This window comes from Rattus norvegicus, chromosome 8 (genome assembly GCF_021556685.1).
Source record: "Rattus norvegicus strain SHRSP/BbbUtx chromosome 8, alternate assembly SHRSP_T2T, whole genome shotgun sequence".
Lineage (NCBI taxonomy): Eukaryota > Metazoa > Chordata > Mammalia > Rodentia > Muridae > Rattus > Rattus norvegicus.
The window spans coordinates 50,346,810-50,365,722 of NC_141541.1; the positions used below are offsets into that span (position 1 = coordinate 50,346,810).

The following is an 18,913-nucleotide window of genomic DNA, read 5'->3' on the forward strand; positions in this document are numbered from 1 at the left end:
CAGGGCTAAGGGGTGGAGAGCAGTGGATAGCAGTGTGCTGACTGGCAAGCTGGTCTGGCTGAAACAATGAGATCAGGGGTCAATGAGAGGTCTCACTTTAAAAAGTAAGGTAGAAAGTTACAAAGGCGTCCCGATGTCAACCTCTGGGTTCCACATGTGACTACATGCCTGAGCACAGCTGCAATCACATGTGTACTCCCACAGAGGGAGTGAGAGGGAATAGAGTAGACTCCTCATGGAAGGTAGCCCCAGATGGCCTCTACCTGGTGACTTCTATGCCTTTATCCCCTTCAAGCATTTGCCCACTAGCTTGTGCCATCATAGCCTCTAGGACAGTGGTCCTCAACTTTCCTAATGTTGCGGCCCTTTAATACAGTTCCTCACACTGTGGTGACCCCAACCATAGAGTTATTTTCATTACTTCATAACTATATCTTTGCTACTCTTAGGAATCATAATGTAAATATCTGATTCCTGATGATCATAGGAGAACCCCTCCACCACTAAAGGACTGAGACCCATGGGTGAAGAACCGCCACTCTAGACTCTAGAGTTTTTGTGAGAGCTGTACAATAAAATGTATTTTGGGGATTAGCTCCTTATCAGATAGATAATCTGAAAGATTTTCTTCCAGTTCTCATCCTGAACTCCACATTTTCTTTATCTCTTCCTTTGCTGTTCAGAAGGTATTGTCCCATTTGATTATTTTTACTCATACTGTTCTTTTGGTAACTTAATCAAAAAGTCTTACCCAAAACCAGTGTTTTCTTCTGGAAAGTTTATGGTTTCAGTGAAGCAACGGAGAGAATGCCGTCTTGTCCTGATCTCTCCTGGTCTCCATTTTGTGTCTGCTTAGGCACTTTTTAGCCCAGAGTCCCCTGAACAATCTTGGCAACAATTCAAGAAATTTTCATGGCCTTGACCAAGGCCCAGATGGATAACCCAAACAGCTGATGTGTTCTGAGAAAACAGTTGTCACCTACACCTGAAAATGATGTCATTGCGGCTCTTGCTCACAGAAGTCCTGCACCCTTGAGCTCCAATGTCGAGGGCTCTTCCAAGGAATTAACCTGCTCACTATCTCTGGCTAATAAATGACTCTTTTTTTTTATTTTATTAACTTGAGTATTTCTTATATACATTTCGAGTGTTATTCCCTTTCCCGGTTTCCGGGCAAACATCCCCCTCCCCCCTCCCCTTCCTTATGGGTGTTCCCCTCCCAACCCTCCCCCCATTGCCGCCCTCCCCCCATAGACTAGTTCACTGGGGGTTCAGTCTTAGCAGGACCCAGGGCTTCCCCTTCCACTGGTGCTCTTACTAGGATATTCATTGCTACCTATGGGGTCAGAGTCCAGGGTCAGTCCATGTATAGTCTTTAGGTAGTGGCTTAGTCCCTGGAAGCTCTGGTAATAAATGACTCTTGCTTAGCCTTATGTGGAGTGGTGCTCTGTAAGTTTCTTCCCTGGACTGTAACGTCAGGTCTTTCAGTTTTAAGTCCTTTATCCATTTGAGTCCATTCTCTGTGTGTTGTATAGTAAAAGCCAGATTTCATCCTCTGCATGCAGAGATCTACTTTTCTCCTTATTCTTCAATAGAGTACCAACCTACGAGGGGTAGGGAAACATGAACTTGGGAGGAGTAGATGGGGAGCTGGGGAGAGAATTGGATTGGGTGGAAAGGAATGGAGGGTGGACTTGGTCTAAACACATTTTACGCGTGTACAGAATTATCACTGTCTCTTTGGGTGGTATGCCAGTTTGAGCCAGGTTAACACCTGTAGTCAGCCACACTGATTACCAAACTTGAAAGGATGCCTAATGAACTTGAGCAAGTGCCATATCAGTGACTTGGGTGGCCTCCACAAAGATATTTCTCATTTATGAGAACATATTCTTTGTCTCCTTGGATAGCAGAGTAGGCCATGAGTTACAAATCAGAAATAAATCCTTACTGGTCATATAAATGCCAGTTGAATGTGTAAAAATGGCAAGGGAGTTTACACCAGTGTAGAGCCCACTCTTGATATTAAGAACCAGAATGTGAATTCTACCTGGTCAATCACATCAGAGCACATTGATCCTGCTTGTTGGGGGAAGGATGAGAGAGGCAGCCTGATAGATGGGACCAGGATATAGAAAGGGCAAATACTCCAATTGACTTGTTCAGTATCCAACATTCTGGAACTGCTCTGTATTTTAGGACATGGGTTTTGAATGCTCTAGGCACAGCAAGCAGAGAGCACTGTGTTCACTTAGCAGGGGAGGTTGGATCTCCCTCTGTTAGGCATTTAATTAGACAAAGCCAGGGCATGCTGGTTGGCCCCCAAGCTAGAGTCATCTAGGAAGAGCTTAACTTAATTGAGAAAATGCCTCCATCAGTCTGGCCTGTAGGCAAGTTATTGGAGGGATTTTCTTGATTACAGACTGATGTAGGGGGCAGCTCGTTGTGGGCAGTGCCATTCCTGGGCAAATGGTCCTGAGCCGTATGAGGAGACAGACTGAGTAAGCCAAGAGTCAGCCTGTAAGCAGCACTCCATGGAGGGCGCCTAAGTTTCTGTCTTGGCTTCCCTCAGTGATGGACTATGATCAGGACGTGTAAGGCAGATAAACTTTCTCCCCCAATTGATTTTGGAAAACCAGTACTAGAAAACAAACTCAGACATAGGCCACACCTTTTTTTTTTTTAAAGGGAAATCTTAGCTTCCCAGTCAGTACCAGCTTAATTCCTCAATGTCTCATGACTCAAATATGTATTGTCTTCCGAAATAGGGTCTTCTGAACAAGTTCTGAAGGGCAACCAAGAACAATGGTTATAGTCTGTGATGTTGAGGCTCTATGTGATCTCACTTTTTAACAACTCCAAGCTGGATAACAATCCCTGGTTGCTGGGCTTTAATTTGTTAGTCTAGAGTATCTAGGAGAGATATTGTGCTTCCCCCATTATAAGGTCATTGTATTTAAATTCTAAAAATATTTAAGTCATGTGGAAACCTACTACTGCAGAACCTTCCTGAAATATATACACATGCACATATACAAGCATTTACATGGAAGCCACCCAACTTCTATAAAATATGCCGTTAGAAATAGCTTTGCCACTAGGGTTTATAACCTATATCTCACTGGAGAAGACCTCAGATGATAAACTCACCCATGTGTCCCTGGGTTAGTTCTTGTACATGTCCCTGTGACATCACCCTTGACAGAAGCTATTGAAAGGAGGAGAGAACCGTTTGGCTAATGGCTTAAGGGGATGTGACAGTCCATCAGTTGGTGGAAAGAGCAGTTGTGGTTCCATCTATAGCAGTGGGAACTTCAGACAGCCTGTTCTGCCTCAGTATTTCGGGAAGCACAGAGAGCTCAGGCTGGAACAATGGATCAGGCTATAAATTTTAAGTCCCACCTACCACTCCCACTCCTTGCTCACTTCCTCTAGCTGTCTTCTACCTTCTAAAGGCTTTACAGCCTTTCTACCGTTGTGTAACAGACTTTTCCCAGGGAAGTGCAACTCTCTCTCTCTCTCTCTCTCTCTCTCTCTCTCTCTCTCTCTCTCTCTCTGTGTGTGTGTCACACACACACACACACACACACACACACACACACACTCTTATTCATTCCAGATAGGGAATGGATGACAAACCAAAGTATGAACACCACCAAATCTGTCTTGATGAAGCACTGAGTTTTAATGGGGTTGATAGCGGGTGAAGGGTTACTTCAGGAACAGAAATGACTCAAAGACAACTGTATTCACAAAAGCACAACCAAGCAACCCGTCAGAGCTGGGAACCGGAGCACATTGCTCAGCCTGCAGGCAGCTCAACAGGTTGGAGAGTGTCTTTTCCAGATGCCTCATTTGGTTTGAGCCTCTTCCAGATAGCTCAACTGGCCCTTGTTTCCTCCAGGCAGTTTGGCTGGTCTCTTCTTCCAGGTGCTTTGGCTCGTTTGAGATTGACTCTCAGCAGTCTGTTCCATTTACACTCTTTAGGATGCAGGGACCTGAGTCAATCTGCTCAGTTTCAAGGGCTTCCTGAAGCTATTGTGGGTTGCTCCCTTCCTGTCTTAACAGAGCCTCCCTGCAAGATGAAATGCCACCCTCTGAACACCCAGTCGTTTCACCCCACTGTCAGCATCCTGTCCTATACAGTCTGTGTCCTAAGAAAATTTCCTCCAAGGTAGAGGGCTTTATCCTTGGAGAAAACTGCTACTCAACACTCACATCATAACTAATCGTCAAGTTCTCAGCACTGAGGAGATGTATTTGCCCCTGGGGGACAAAGAGCAAGAAGAGGAGGCAAGGACAGGAGATAGAAACAAGGAAGAAGAGGGGAAGGGCTATTTGGGGGGAGTGGGAAGGAGGAGGAGGAAGGACTGCTTCTGGATAGCAAGGACACAGATGGGGCCCATGAGCCAATGGCGGTTTATAAAGGTAAAGGGGAGAACCCGTGTTAGGATGAGGTATTTAATTTCAATTGGGCAGGTTAGTTAGGTGATCTGAAGGGAAATTTTGACTGCTGGACTTTAGTACTTTGATATCTGGACCTTGGTCATTAGCCTCAGGAAGAGGAAGTGGCCAAATAAGGGAACAGACCTTGGTGGCTATCTCTAGGGATGTTATCTAATGGTTTCTTTTAGCAAGGCAGAGGGGATGGGAGAGAAAGGCAAGGCCTGCCAGAGCCTGTTTGTCATGCGTTCTCACCTCTTTGTTTTATTATCGGTTGACAGAGTGTTGGGAGTTGTTCTCTCTGAGCCCTCCCTGATGATATTAGAGCAGTGTTATTTGGGGGCCCAAGGAAGTTGGGTTGGGAAGAACAAGCTGCTTTTGTTGCTACTCAGGAAGAGAGAGAGCTGGGTTCACTCTGGGGAAGCAGTGAGGGTTGAAAGCATCAGAACTTTGTTAAGCTGATTAAGTGTAACGTTATTTGCACTAAATGTTTTTTGTTTTGTTTTGTTTGCTTTTTTTGTTTTGTTTTGTTTTTGCCAAATAAGATTAAATATACTGAATATCTAACAGGAAGTGTCCCGTTCAGTTCTCAGGAAGAGACTGATCCTTTCGGGGTCCCTGTCTGAAAGGGGAGGAGGAGGACTCTGCAACCCCAGGAGAATGTGCAAATTCTGAATGTAAACCCAAACAGGGTGTAAAGGCTCATTGTTCAAGCAGAGATTGCCTTTTTTATGGCACTAGTTTGTGTGAGATGCTGTGTTTTTAAAGTCCTCTTGTGTTTCTTCTGGTTATTTTCCCCCATTAAAAAACCAGTAGATTGTTATAAGTTAAAAAAAAAAAAGATTCAGGACTGAAAAGTGGCTGGTGGTGTCCAAGGTAATGGGGAGGGAGGTTATCAAGGGTTAGAGACTTAAGGGTGTAGAGAGACAAGAACAACATTGAAGAAGGGAAGGTCCTGAACTGGGTGGGAGATCCCACGAGAGTTCCTTTCTTCCTTCCTTTCTTTCTTAAATATTGTTCATCATTTTTTTATAATCCAGTCTTTATCCCCCTTCTGGTCCATCCTCCCATGGTTCCTCATCCCATCCCTCCCCTACACCCCATCTCTAAGAGGATGTCCTTACCCCACCAGGCCTCCCCACTCCCTGGGGGCTCAACTCTCTTGAGGATTAGGTGCTTCTTCTCTCACTGAGGCCAGAGCAGGCTGTCCTCTGCTGTATATGTGTTAGGACATAAGTGGGCCTCCCTGTAGGAGGTTAAGTTTAGCCTTTATGTCTGACTAGGACTGGGCAAAAAAGTAGGTCCTAAGGAGTTGTTGGCCATCTAGGGTCTTAGGGCCAGTGCAAGGGATTTTCAGGCTTGTCTTGAAGTACCTTATGAAAATGTATTGGTTTAAGGGCTGCTCCCCTCAGGGCAGAAAGGAGACATGTAATAAAACAGTTAGCCTAGCAGACCGCAGTGCAGTTGTAATCCCAGTGAGGACCTGTGTCAGGGACTGCCAGGACCCCTGCAGGATAGTTTCTGTCCCTTTGGCGCATTTGGTCTGCATGGTCACATGTCTGCATTCTCCTAGACAGGTCTGTGTTCCTCAGGTGGAAGATTATTAAAGGATCTTATAAAGGTCATGGAAGGTAAGTCACAGGTCTGGGCTAGTTAGATATTGGAATTGATTGATGAAGGTGTGAGGTCTGAGGTAAAAGAACCTCAACATTCTTTTCAATCTGGCCGTGTTCACCAAGAGAGGAAGGGACATAACCTTGGATAGGACCTTCCATAGCTGCTACTTCTCTGAGGAGTAAGACCAGGGCAGGGGCTAAGAGCCTTGTGAGAATGGGAAACAGGAGGGGGACTTATTGGAGTTTCTGTTTCAGGAGTGGAAGAGGTGGGGATGATGAGCTGAGGACTAAAGAGAAAGTGGGATGTGGGCTGGAGAGCAGGAGGCGGGCAGGGTGAGGGGAAAGGGAAAAGCAGAGGTGTAAAGGGTCTCTTTCCAAACTTGTAAAAGTCCTAGATAATATGAGGAGACAGAAAGCTGTCAGGCAGCTATTTAGACTGATTACCAAGTGGATAGAGAGGCCAAGTGTGGGTACCAGTGGGAAACTTTCAGAGAGCTCATGTTTGAGAGTTATAGCCCGCTGAGGCTCGGAAAGAGACGTGCCAGAGGCAAGTGAGTCTGAAAGGAGAGAGCAGAACCCACCAGGCTTGCTGGTCAGTGGGTTAAGGTCAAAAGGCCAGGCATCCCCATGTATCTCAAGAGATCAAAAGATGAGATCTCTGAAGCAGAGGAGTTGTTACCCAGTCTCTGTCACCAAGAGAGAGAGAGAGAGAGAGAGAGAGAGAGAGAGAGGGAGAGAGAGACCCGAGTGGGTCCCATGTGAGAAAAAAACATGTCAGAGAACAATACCTAGGGCTTGATTTTAATATGCTTTGCAAAACTTAGTTAAATCTCTCTCTCTCTCTCTCTCTCTCTCTCTCTCTCTCTCTCTCTCTCTCTCACACACACACACACACACACAGAGACACACAGACAAAGACACACAGACGCACACACACCCATACACAGACCCACACACACACACACAGACACACAGACACACAGAGTCACGTATCATACACGGTAAGTGAATTTTCAGAATAGCTGTTAATTTATAATTCATCATGGCTGTTGATCCATGGGCAAAGGAGAATCAGATGAGAGGGTGTTACTCTGGCTTCAAGGATTTATTTGGTTATATTCTGTTCCTTAAGCTTGGAGATACAGAGATTTTCACCTAGGCAGGTAGTTCAGTAGTAGAACATTTACCAGGCATTCGAGAAGCCTGGACTTTGACCCCCAAACCAATAAAAAAAAAAAAAAGACGAACAAACACAAAACAACCCAAACCACACCAAAATCGCCTTGCCTCAGAGATGGGGCTGTAGCTTGGTTGTAGAATGCTTGCCGAGCATAAACAAACCTCTGGATTTGATCTCCAGCACAAAGTAAACAGGGCTTGCTGGCTTAGCAGAGGCAGTAAGATCAAAAGTTCAAGGTCATCCTTGACTACATGAGTTTGAGGTCATCCCAGGATGTATAAAACCCCAATCTAAAAAAGAAATAACCCCAAATAAACAAGAAGCCAAGCACCTCACCCATGCAGGCATTTGTTTTCATGGGCACTGTTTCAATACATCGGTACCTTTTACTCATCATTGTGTATCAGTGACATTTTGATTATTTCAGAAATTCAAGGTTAAATATTATTTAAAAAATAAGTAGTCTAAATCTCAGACAGAAAGACTTCGTTATGAAACTGGTGCTTTTTTTCTCGGAAAACGACATATCAAATGGGTCCATCTGGTGGTGACTCAGAGAATCTCCGGTGTGCCTGGCTGTAAGGCTTCTCCGAAGATTCCATACAGAAGCAGCAGTAACAATCCTCCCCTCCCGGCATCAAGTGAATAATGGTTTTTCAGAAGCATGGTAAAACTCTTCACTTCATCCGCAACCTGTTGAAACACTGAAAAATCAACTCCCTGAAACTCCAAGAGCCTGGAAAGCCTTTGATTTCCTCTATCCTCCCTTTTCCCAGAAGGGTTTTCCTCACCCTTTAGGTGCCGCAGCGCTTGCCTCCGGTATCCCGTCTTCCGGGTAGAGGGATGGATAGCTCCTACCTACACATTCCTTCTTCCGGACTTGGATGCTGTTGCCACCTCCACGGCCAATCCTGGGGTGTGCCCACGAGGTTACCCGAGGGTCAGGTCACTCTGTGTGCGCACCTTATTGAAATAAACAAAGGAGGTGCAGTGTTCCCACGCGGGCACAGTAGATCCCAACTTTCCATCGTTTCTTTGATGAATTCTTTACAGAATGAAGGCTCCTGCACCTTAATAATTAGGAACACAGGCCGGCCATAGAGTACGGCAGTCCACAGCTGTCATCTTTAGCCTGTGGGAATAACCGCAGTTCAAGGTCATCCTTGGCTATATTAGAGGGTTTGAGCACAGCTACATCTGACCAAGTTTCAGAAAAGAATCAAACCACCAACGAACAAATGGGTTAGGCTTTGGTACCAACCCCTGAGCTCAAGCCCCACCTCCACATTTATTAACATTGTAACCTTGTGTCAGTCAGCCTCACTCTCTAGTCTCCAGCTTCCCCACTTGTAAAATAAGGGTTGTAATTTATTAATCTCATATGGTTATTATGAAGATGGAGTGACTGTTAGATATCACGTAATTAGAAGAAGAAAAAAAGCCAAGGATATAACAGGCATGCAATAAAGGTTAGCTATTACTGTTCTGTTTGCAAATTTTGAAAACATTAAAAGTTTTATATGGTGTTAGTTTGGGGGGGATGGCAACCCAGGTCTTTTCTGTGTTAAGAAGTTTAAAAAAAAAATCGACTTCCTGCAATTCTGTGAGCCTGGAAAGGCTTTGATTCCCACTATTCCCACCTCTCTTGGAAATACAGGTGTGCACCATCCCACTGGACACTTTTTGCTTAATGGTGGGAGAAGTGCAGGGGTAGGTGCTAACTTTACCGTCTTGTTAGTTCACCCGACCTTCTATAATGTGATTGTCATATGTCGGCTTGCATTTCTGATGTTTGTGTAAGTTATCTGGTCCTACCATGTAACTGAATACGCAAGCCCCCAACCCCGCAATTCATCCTACCCCACGGAGCTTAGCCCGTCCTAAGAGTGCTTCCCAGCATCTGGTTTTTACTTCTATCCCACCTAACTCTTGAGTCCCTATTTTCCTGCGACTTTGGGATCACACTTTAAATGCACTAATTCTTCAACTTCAACTAGGAAACAGAGAATGAGGACAAACTGGGAAATGTGCCTCGGCATGTGTATGTGTGTGTGTGTGTGTGTGTGTGTGTGTGTGTGTGTGTGTGTGTGTGTTTAAATCATACCTGTAATTTTAAAACTTATTTCTTGCCAATAACCGGTGTTTCCAAATTTGAATAGACCACCTCCATGTCCCACTTCTGAGTTTTCTAGAAACCTGGCTGAGCTGAGCCTTCCTGGTTTTAGCCTTGTCCTCTCCTACAGGTCTTGACCTGCACAAAAAATCTACAGTTGCTTTGCAATTTAGCACCCCAAGTGATTCACACCCCTCTTCCCAAGAAAGAGACTTCTGTCCAAGGTGAGAATCCTGTTTGGTTAGTTTGAAATCTCAGGCCACCTTGGCTGACATCAAAAGGAAACTGGTGTTCTTGACAGCGCAGTGCCATTTGGGCTCAAGCCAGAACGGTGGATTTCAGCTCCCCCTGAATTTCAGATCGGCTGCTGCTGCCTGTGAGGTGTGAGGTCTCCGCCTCCATATCCGACCAGGCTGCTCCACGAAGTTTGCAGGTTTTGTACCGAACAGCCTTAGTACCTTTCATATCACATTCAGCACAGATTTGTACTTATTGAGACAAAACACAGAGGCAGAAGTCATCCAAACCGTAGGATTTCACAGCTCCTACAAGGAGCAGAGTGTCAATGAGTGAGGCCTTTGTGGGATAGGGACTGGGGGTAAGGAACCTCCTTTTAAAAAGTGTTAGACGGGCTGGTGGTACAAATACGATAGAGAGCTGTGCTGAAGAATTTAGCCTAACCGAGAGGTCTACTCTACTGTCTGCTCATCCAGGAGCAGGGGAGAAACTGGTCAGGGAACTCCTGAGAGAAGAGTCCTCTCTCCCATGCTCCAGCCAATCTACCAAGGGCACAGCCAAGAGATTAAACACAGATTTTTAGATCCAGGATGGTAGGTGATATAGGACTGTATCTCTCTTGCCCATAAAGCAGAGTGGAAATGTGTGTGTGTGTGGGGGGGGGGTACACTCCATTCTCTCCTTCTATCTTCTTGATGATATTATATTACTTTGAAAATTACAATGAGATAAAGAAGCAAATTTTTGTACCATCATTTGATAGAGTAGAAATATTATTTACACACGAGAATAGCAAAACGTTCTAGAACAGAATTGTGATTCATCATCTTTGCGGTCAGCCTGACTGGAACTATCACCACTCACGGGTGTTTCTGGAGAGGATTAAGGAGGTGTGGAAATCCACCATTGGTGTGAATGCTATCGTCATGGGACTACTCATGAAATAAAACGGGTAAAGGGGGAAGCCAGACAGAGCACCACAATCCTTTCTCTGCTTCCCAATACCCAGCAACAGGCCGCTCTGCTGTGCCTTGCCACCCTGGCCGTGATGAACAGACACTTCTGAGACAGCCTAAATGATGTCCTCCTCTCACGTCATTCTAGCCATGGTGACAAGGAAGGCAACGCAGAGATACACACAAGATGTTTAAAGAAAAATATAAGTAGCCGTAAATATGTCATAGCACCTAAAATATGCCGTTAGTTGGGACTTTAAAGTCACTTGAAAATATTCTTTTTCCCCTCTCTTTTTAAAAGTCATGATATGAAAAGTCAATGTGGCAGGAATCTTATAAAAACAAGGTGTTATTTTTAGTTAACTGAAACCATGAAAGTTCCTTAAAACTCTCAAAGCCAGCGAAGATTCCATTTGATAACTTAGTTGGCATGTGCATGGCTACTGAAGGTTAATGATGAGATAGCTAAAAACAGAAAGGAATATTTCCTGAATAAAAAAAAATGAAAAAAGGAACAAACTTAAAATATTCCACAGTGAAGGCTCTGATTAGAGGAAGGCTCCTATTCTTTATTATTTTTATATTTATTTATTTTATGCTTATGAGTGTTTGCCTGCATGAATGTGGGCCAGGAGAAGAGGTCAGCCAATTCCCTGGAACCGAGTTACAGGCCCCTGTGAACCATCTCGTGGGTGCTGGAAAGTGAATCCAGGACCTCTGTAAGAGCAGCAGGTGCTCTTAACTGCTGACCCATCTCCCCAACCCTGATGTTGAGTTTGAGGTGTGTGTCACCATTTATTGAGCTCTTCCCATGAAGCCGATCTCTCTCTCTCTCTCTCTCTCTCTCTCTCTCTCTCTCTCTCACACACACACACACACACACACACACACACTATTTCAGACTCTCACAAATCACTCTATAAGATAAGAATTTCCTGTACCCGATGTCCAGATGTGAGGTCCATGAAATGGCGTTGCCCACACCGGCAACACAGAGTGTAAGAGATGAAGCTGCCCATGTGACCTAGGTCACCCACAGCTTATCAAAGGGAATGGATGTTGCTCAGTTCTTGGCAAAGTGACACTCTTTGGCAGGTCCACTGGGACCTATGATTTTGTAATCTTCAATCAAACTGACCTTCCTCATCACACAGCCTGACTCTAGCTCAGGAGTAGCCAATCCAACCTCAGGCTCATGACTCGTGTGATGGGCCGACTTGCAAAACTTAGCAAGAGAAGGGTGACAGCAACAGCCCACACTGTCTCTTTCTCATGGAATTTTTGAAATAGCCAGTCAGGAAGTCGGTGGGACCAAAGCTCATGAGACAAGAATTGAAGGTGTATTAAATAAAGAATTAGAAGAAGCCACTGACTGGAACTGATTTTCTTCACAGAGACCCTGCAGACCAGGCTAAAAACCATAGTGGACTCATTCACACAGGAGTTCCATCTTCTGGGAAATTGGGAGAAAGAAATAGAATCCTTAAACTAAGTCAGTGTGGAGTACCTTGGTGAGCCTGCCTCTGCCTTAATAATTACCAGAAAAGTACTTCAAGTCAACCAGCTAATTGTTTTTCAAGTGCTCTCCCCCTGTGTGGCCTGTCTTGAAGGAAAATAATTGAAACAATCAACTCCTTCTGTGTTCTTTGGTTTATGTTTTGTTTGGACAGTGTTGGGAGTTGAACCTCACACACAATAGACATGTATTCCCTAGCCCTGTGTTTCCTATTCCTAATCTCCTCAACTTCCTCTGTCTATAAAACCAGTCTTGTCTTGCTCAGCTCACTGAAACAAGTTATTCTGTTTCATGAAATTGAATGTTGCAGTTTTCTAGAACCAGAAACCAATCCAACCAAGAGCACTACAACTGAATCTGTAATTTTTTTCTTTTGACAGAGTAGTCATGATTCAAAGATGTCCCCATAGTTTATGTGTTAGAAATTTAACCTTCTATCCAGTACTGTTATGAAATGAGACTTTTAGAAGTGACCAGGTCTTGAGGACTCTGCTCTTACAAATGGATTGATGTCGTTGCAGAAATAGCTTTTTGCTAGTGCTATGAGTCCACATTTTGTTATAAAAAGTAACCATAGCCCTGTCTTGCTCTTACACCTTCATCCATGGGATAGACAATAAAAAGTCCTTGTTTGTATCCCTGGATTTTGAACTTGCTGGCCCTAGATTGCATGAAATTTATCTTCAATAGAAATCACCAAGTGTATGGAGGTGTTATAGCAAGAAGAAAAGGGAACAGACTGGGGGCAATTAACCTTGCTCTCAAGAACAGCTGCTAACTAGCTGAAATAGGTCTAGATTGTTGCATAACCATTTGCAGAAAGACCGATGAAGAAAAGGAACAGGTAGAATTGATCAGGAAAAAATAAAAGTAAAGAGTTTTGTTTTTTGTTTGCTGACAATACCAAATTCTACAAACAGTGCCTAACCTATAAAATCAAACTCATTATATGATGCAGTGTTTTCTCACTCTTACCACCTTTTGTGCAGCAGGAAGTTTTAAAAGGAGGTTCATGAAGACTCAGGAAGTAAACATACAAATTTCAGGAAGTCCCTGAAACTTATCAGGTGCACAGAGGTCCCATCTCCCCAAGATTATATAAGAAGTAAGGACTGCTGAAAAGAGGAGAGTTTCCCATCTGTCCAGATGCCTCTAAGATGTTCAGAGACATCCAGAGTTCTAGTTTTATAAGTCATCACCCCTGCTAGCATGAGCTTTTGTTGATGAGCTGGCTTTGTGTAACTTGTGGTTCTATAACTAACCCCTCACCCATACTCCTGTAAGTAGCCACAGTAAACTCATTGGTTTGTCAGGCTGGAGTTGAGTAGTATTGTTGCTTTGGTCAGATACCAATTCCATATCTGGAATGAGTAGATAGTTGTTCACATCTCTGAAGAAATAGTGTCACACAATATGACCTCCCTAGGGTTATCTCCTGTATGGCCCTGATCTCTAAATTTCACCTACCCAAACAGCTAACTGCCTGCAAGTACATCATGTCTGCTGGTAACCAATTGCTCTCAGTTCCAGATTTACAATTTTTTCTTGAGTGTACCATACAAGTATACAATTGTTGGCCTAGCTCCTTCTGTTGTATCCTATAAGATTTGGCCTAAGAGAAACTCCTCTAAGTTTTCCAGAACCTTCTCTTTCAGACTAAAGCTACCTGAGCAGAAGACCACTGTTCTTGGATCTTTCAATCTAGAAATTTATTATGAGATATATAAGTAATAAGTCTAAAGTAAATAAACGAAATGTTAGAGGGAGGTCAAGTATCAGTTGTAATAAGTACTAAATTAGAAACCTTTAAAAAAAATCAACCAAAGTAAATATATGGTAAGGCAGTATACCTTCTAGATTTGGAGATAGCACCTGGGCTATATATAGTCATCTACACATCTTTGTTTTACTTTATTTTCCAAGTTAAAGCAAGCAAGTACATTCTAAAATATACATAATATGGACTTATATATGCACAGCTATACATAGTGTGTGTGTGTGTGTATTTATGTGTATATTATTGATTCTGAAGGAATAGACTGTTTTAATCCATCTGCAACTTATAACAAAACAGATCTGGTCCTAAGTTAATGAGAATACCCCCCTGGAATAGCCCATGTGTTCTTGAGGCAATCCATCTGCACTACAACCAATATTGCCCCTAAAACTATAAGGCAGTCCTCTGAGTCCTGCAGAGAAATGATGCAAATGCATCTGGCTCTCTGCCTTGGCTTTATCCATTTGGATCACCAGTTTGTGAGCAAATTTATGTATGAAATTTCCAAAGCTGGCACAGGACCCAAGAGGAAAGACAGGAAAGTGGCGGCAGTTTGTACTCACAGAAGAAGAATAAGTATGGCAGATCATCATATCATTTCAAAATGTAATTTCTCTGGTTCCTACTATAATACCAAAAAGCCAGGGAGGAAGAACACACATTTAAAAGAATGATTCAGTAAGGACTCTTCCCAGCCATCTTCAATGGCTCGCACTGGATGTACAGGTTGAATATTCCCAGGGAATGGTTCTTTCAATCTAGAAACTTGGCTTTTCTCCAACTGACTGCCCGCTGCCCATCAATTCATCTACAATGTATAAAGGTTCCCAAACGAAGAACTTGAAACTAGAAACAAAATTGCAAGACACAAACTTTGCAACCTAAGACACTTAATAACGGCTTCTTTATACCTCTTCTACAAATTAGACACTTATTTACTGTTACGATTTCAAAATGTTTCACTGAAGGCCATGCAGGCTAATTGTTTAAATATTAATTGTGAGACCATTAAAGGTGTAAGGAATGCCTGTTTGTTCTCAACACTCAGGAAGAGCTGCCGTCATCCACTTGGTATGTTTTATCTCAGTCTTTTAAAAGTGCTCATGTTAATATATAAAGCTTGTGTGGTTTAGACAAATCTGAAGTTTCAAATGACACATTGCCTTTTCTGCAGTGGGTGAATACCCCTCACCGACCCTGTTTTAATGCCTGCAACTATTACATGTTGTTTTCCACCCATGTCAGATCATGCTTCTTCCACCGCCATCAAAAAAGGAAGCTGACCGACCAGACAGTCTTTAAATGTTCTCCTATCTCACCTCTTCCCTTTTTCCTTCCTCACATTCCAGACTTCAGTGGGATCCTGTGGGTTGCTGTGTATCATGCTGTCTCTGACATCCTATATTTTATGTTCTACATGTTGGTCCTTCTAAGGCATCTTACTGTCGTCCCTTCTCTACTTCTCCCGTCTCCCTATGTCTGTTCCTGTCGCTCCCACCTCGGCCAGCAAGGAAGATGCAACACGGTCGGATTCTTCTCAACAGCCTTTATTGCAAGACCATCTTCATTGCTGATACGGGGACCTCGCCTAATATACACAGCAGGCTGGGTCTATGCTACTTGTCCTCCAGGGATTGGCGGAGCATGAATCGCCTCATTAGCATAGTACCGCCCCAGCCAGGCTGATGCCAGGTGCAAAATCCGCACATGCGCAGTACTGCTGTGTCACGGGAGGGCGCTGGATCACCTCAATATCCTACAGCTGCCCTGGCAAGGGGACAAGCCTGCGCATGCGGGATAAGTTGTTTACACAGGTGGGACTGAATGTTGGCGCCATCTTTGCTCCACCACGCCGCTCCCCACATGTTCCCACTTTGGCTTTTCCCCTAAGTAATTCCTGTTGATTTTGATAATCAGGATCAAAGGGGTGGGAGTGGTACATGGATAGAACAAAGGAGAGTGTGTTTAGAATTTGGTCCTCAATTTTTAGAAGGATGTAAAGAAAAGAAAATGAGAAGAGGCCCCAAAGGAAAGCCAAGGACAATATGAGATCGTGGGAATTTTATGAGAAATTTATCAGAAAAAATTGTCAAAATCTATAGATCAGTGGAAGCTAGGCACAGCAGCATACTCTTATAGTCTCAGCACTTACAGGGCTAAGGCATGAAGATCCTGAGTTGGAGGGCTACCCTGATGTGCTGGTTTGAATAAGCTTGACTCATGGGAAATGGGACTATTAGGTGTTGGGGCCTTGTGGAAGGAAGTTTGTCAATATGTAGGCAGGCTTTGAGGTTCTGTGCTCAGGATCTACCCTGTGTAGTAGACGCTCCTCCTAGCTGCCTGTGAGATAATCTCTCCTGGCTGCAGTCAAATCAAGATGTAGAACTCTTATCTCCTTCTCCAGCACCTAGACACTGCTATGTTTCCCACCTTTATGAAAATGAACTGAATCTCTGAACCTGTAATCCAGCCCCAATTAAATATTGTCCTTTATAAGAGTTGCCTTGGTCATGGTGTCTCTTCATAGCAATGGAAACCCTAACTAAGACAGATGGTAGAATTGTAACTTTTTGGGTGCTGTGGTAAAATGGCCAATAGAATTCATGTAAGAGAGTTTATTTTGGCTCCTGGTTCCAGAGGGATGAGTCCATCATGGTGGGGAGGCACCATGTGCGTGCTGTGGGGTGTGGCAGCAAGTGTCCTGCATGGCAGCAGGAGCAGGAAGCTGAGAGATCACATCCAAATCTGGAGAGAGAGAGAGAGAGAGAGAGAGAGAGAGAGAGAGAGAGAGAGAGAGAGAGAATGCAAGTGGGACAAGGCTATCTTCCCAAACAGCATCACCAGCTGAGGACCAAGTATTCAAGTATGCCTGAGCCTCTGGAAGACATTTCTCATCCAAACCACCACACCTGGGCATGACAACATGATCTGTCTTAATTAGGGTTTCCATTACTCTGAAGAAACACTACAACACCTATGGGGCTGTGGGGGCCATTTTTATTCAAATTACCACATTCTACTCTCTGGCCCTCATAGGACTCTAGCCATATCATAATACAAAATGCATTTGGTTCAACTTCAAATGTCCCCATGATCTTTATCCATCTTAAAGTTGTCTGAAAGTCCAAAGTCCCTTTCAAGACTCATGGCTATCTCTTAATTATAACCCGAGTAAAATCAAAACGAAAAAGCAGATCACATATTTCCAACATACAATGGCACAGGATATACATTACCATTCCAAAAAGGAGGGAAGGGAACATAATGAGGAAATACTGGACCAAAGCAAGACTGAAAAGCATCTGGGCAAACTCCAAACTGCACCTCCATGTCTGATGTCCAAGAACTCCAACGTTGTTGACTGCCACAAACTTCTTTCTCTTGGGTGGGTCCCACTCCCTGATACCTGCTCTCCTTGGCAGGTATCCCACAACTCTGGCATCTCTAATATCTTGGGGTCCCCAACACAATCCAGGGTTTGCCTTCACAGCTCCACACAATGGTCCCTCTAGGTCTCCATGCATGAACACCCCTGACATATGCCTGGCCTCCAAGGCTTTCCTTAGTCACAGAGGGAGATTCCATAACCCCTTTCTTCTATCCTTGACTCTAAAGCCAGAACCAGATGGCCACAGCTGCTAAGTTCTGCTGCTTGCTGAGGCTGAAACATGGACCCTTCGTTCAAATATATTTTCATCAGCTTCTGTTTTTGATGGCTTCCTTCACTGCCTAAGCTTGGCTGTCCTGGAACTCCATCTGTAGACTAGGTTGGCCTCGAATTTAGAGATCTGCCTGCCTATCTCCAAAGTGCTGTCACCTGGTCTTCAATTCCTTTCACAAGGTGGAAACTGGGCTGGGTGGGATCTTGCCCTTGGGTCACAACATCAGAACCTGTTTATCTCCTTGAACACAGGACTTAGCTCCATTCCACTAGCTTTGGTGTCCCTTTTCCCCTCGAATTGTACATTTTATTAACTTTCCTTCCTCAGCTCGATCCTCTTCTTTATGGATCTCCATAAGCACGGACACTGATGACCACGTGACACAGTCCGCACTAGGCTGTTTTGAAATCTCCTCTGTTAACCCAATACTCTTCAATTTAACCTCAGGGACATCTTTTAATTTTTTAATTTTTTTTTTGAAGATGCCAGAACATAGTCATGCTCTTCACCAAAACATCACAAGAACAGTCTCTAGGTCACATACTAAAACTCTTCTCCTCTGAAACCTACTTGAACCCTACAGTTCAAATCACCCCATGAACACTGTCTTCCATGCTCTAACTAGTATGGCTCATTAAGCAGTGCTTGAAGCATTCCACTGCTTTCCTAACCCAAAGTTCCAAAGTCTACATCCTCCTAACCAATTATGTGGTTCAGCCTATTATAGTAATACCCAAGTCCCTCATACCAACTTCTGTCTTAATTAGGGTTTCTACTGCTGTGAAGAGACATTGGAACCATGACAACTCTCATAAAGGAAAATATTTAATTGGGGCTGTCTTACAGTTCACAGGTTTAGTCCACTGTCATCATGGCAAGAAGCATGGCATCATAAGGCAGATGTGGTACTGGAGGAGCCAAGAGTTCTACATCTGGATCAGCAGACACCAAGAAGAGAGTGCTATACTGAGCCTGGCTTGAGCTTCTAAAACCTCAAAGCCCACCCTCAGTGACACACTTCCTCCAACAAGGCCACACCCACTCCAACGAGGCTATGCCTTCTAATAGTGCCACTCCCTATGGGTCAATGGGGACCATTTTTATTCAAACTAACACAGATCCATTCCTCTCCTTTTTTATTTCAAAGAGGAATTAACTACTGGTATATTTAACATATGAAGTAACTAAGCAAAGGAAAATATGTGGTGTACAGTTCAGTAATATGGATGTTAAAAATTGAAAAATATACCCATAAAAAGTGCAACAGTGAGTATCTAACATCAGGGTAAGTGTGGAGCTTGAGTGCATGGGGCTGTAGGGCAATTTTTGAAGTGTTGGGAATTTTCTGTGTGTTGGTTATAGCTGTGGTTGCTTTAAAGATTTATACACTTGTCAACATCCATCAAATAGTCA

General features: G+C 43.8%; 1 long non-coding RNA gene across 1 annotated transcript in view; it reads right to left on the reverse strand.

Moving 5' to 3' along the window:
* Positions 1 to 7,066: 7,066 nt before the first annotated feature.
* The window catches only part of LOC148004092 (uncharacterized), a 41,077-nt gene continuing 29,230 nt past the window's right edge, over positions 7,067 to 18,913 (reverse strand). Inside the window, exons 2-3 of the long non-coding RNA XR_015628192.1 lie at positions 8,031 to 8,371; positions 7,067 to 7,932 (exon numbers count right to left, since the gene is read on the reverse strand). This is a non-coding gene — a long non-coding RNA (uncharacterized LOC148004092). The remainder of the gene's footprint in view (positions 7,933 to 8,030; positions 8,372 to 18,913) is intronic.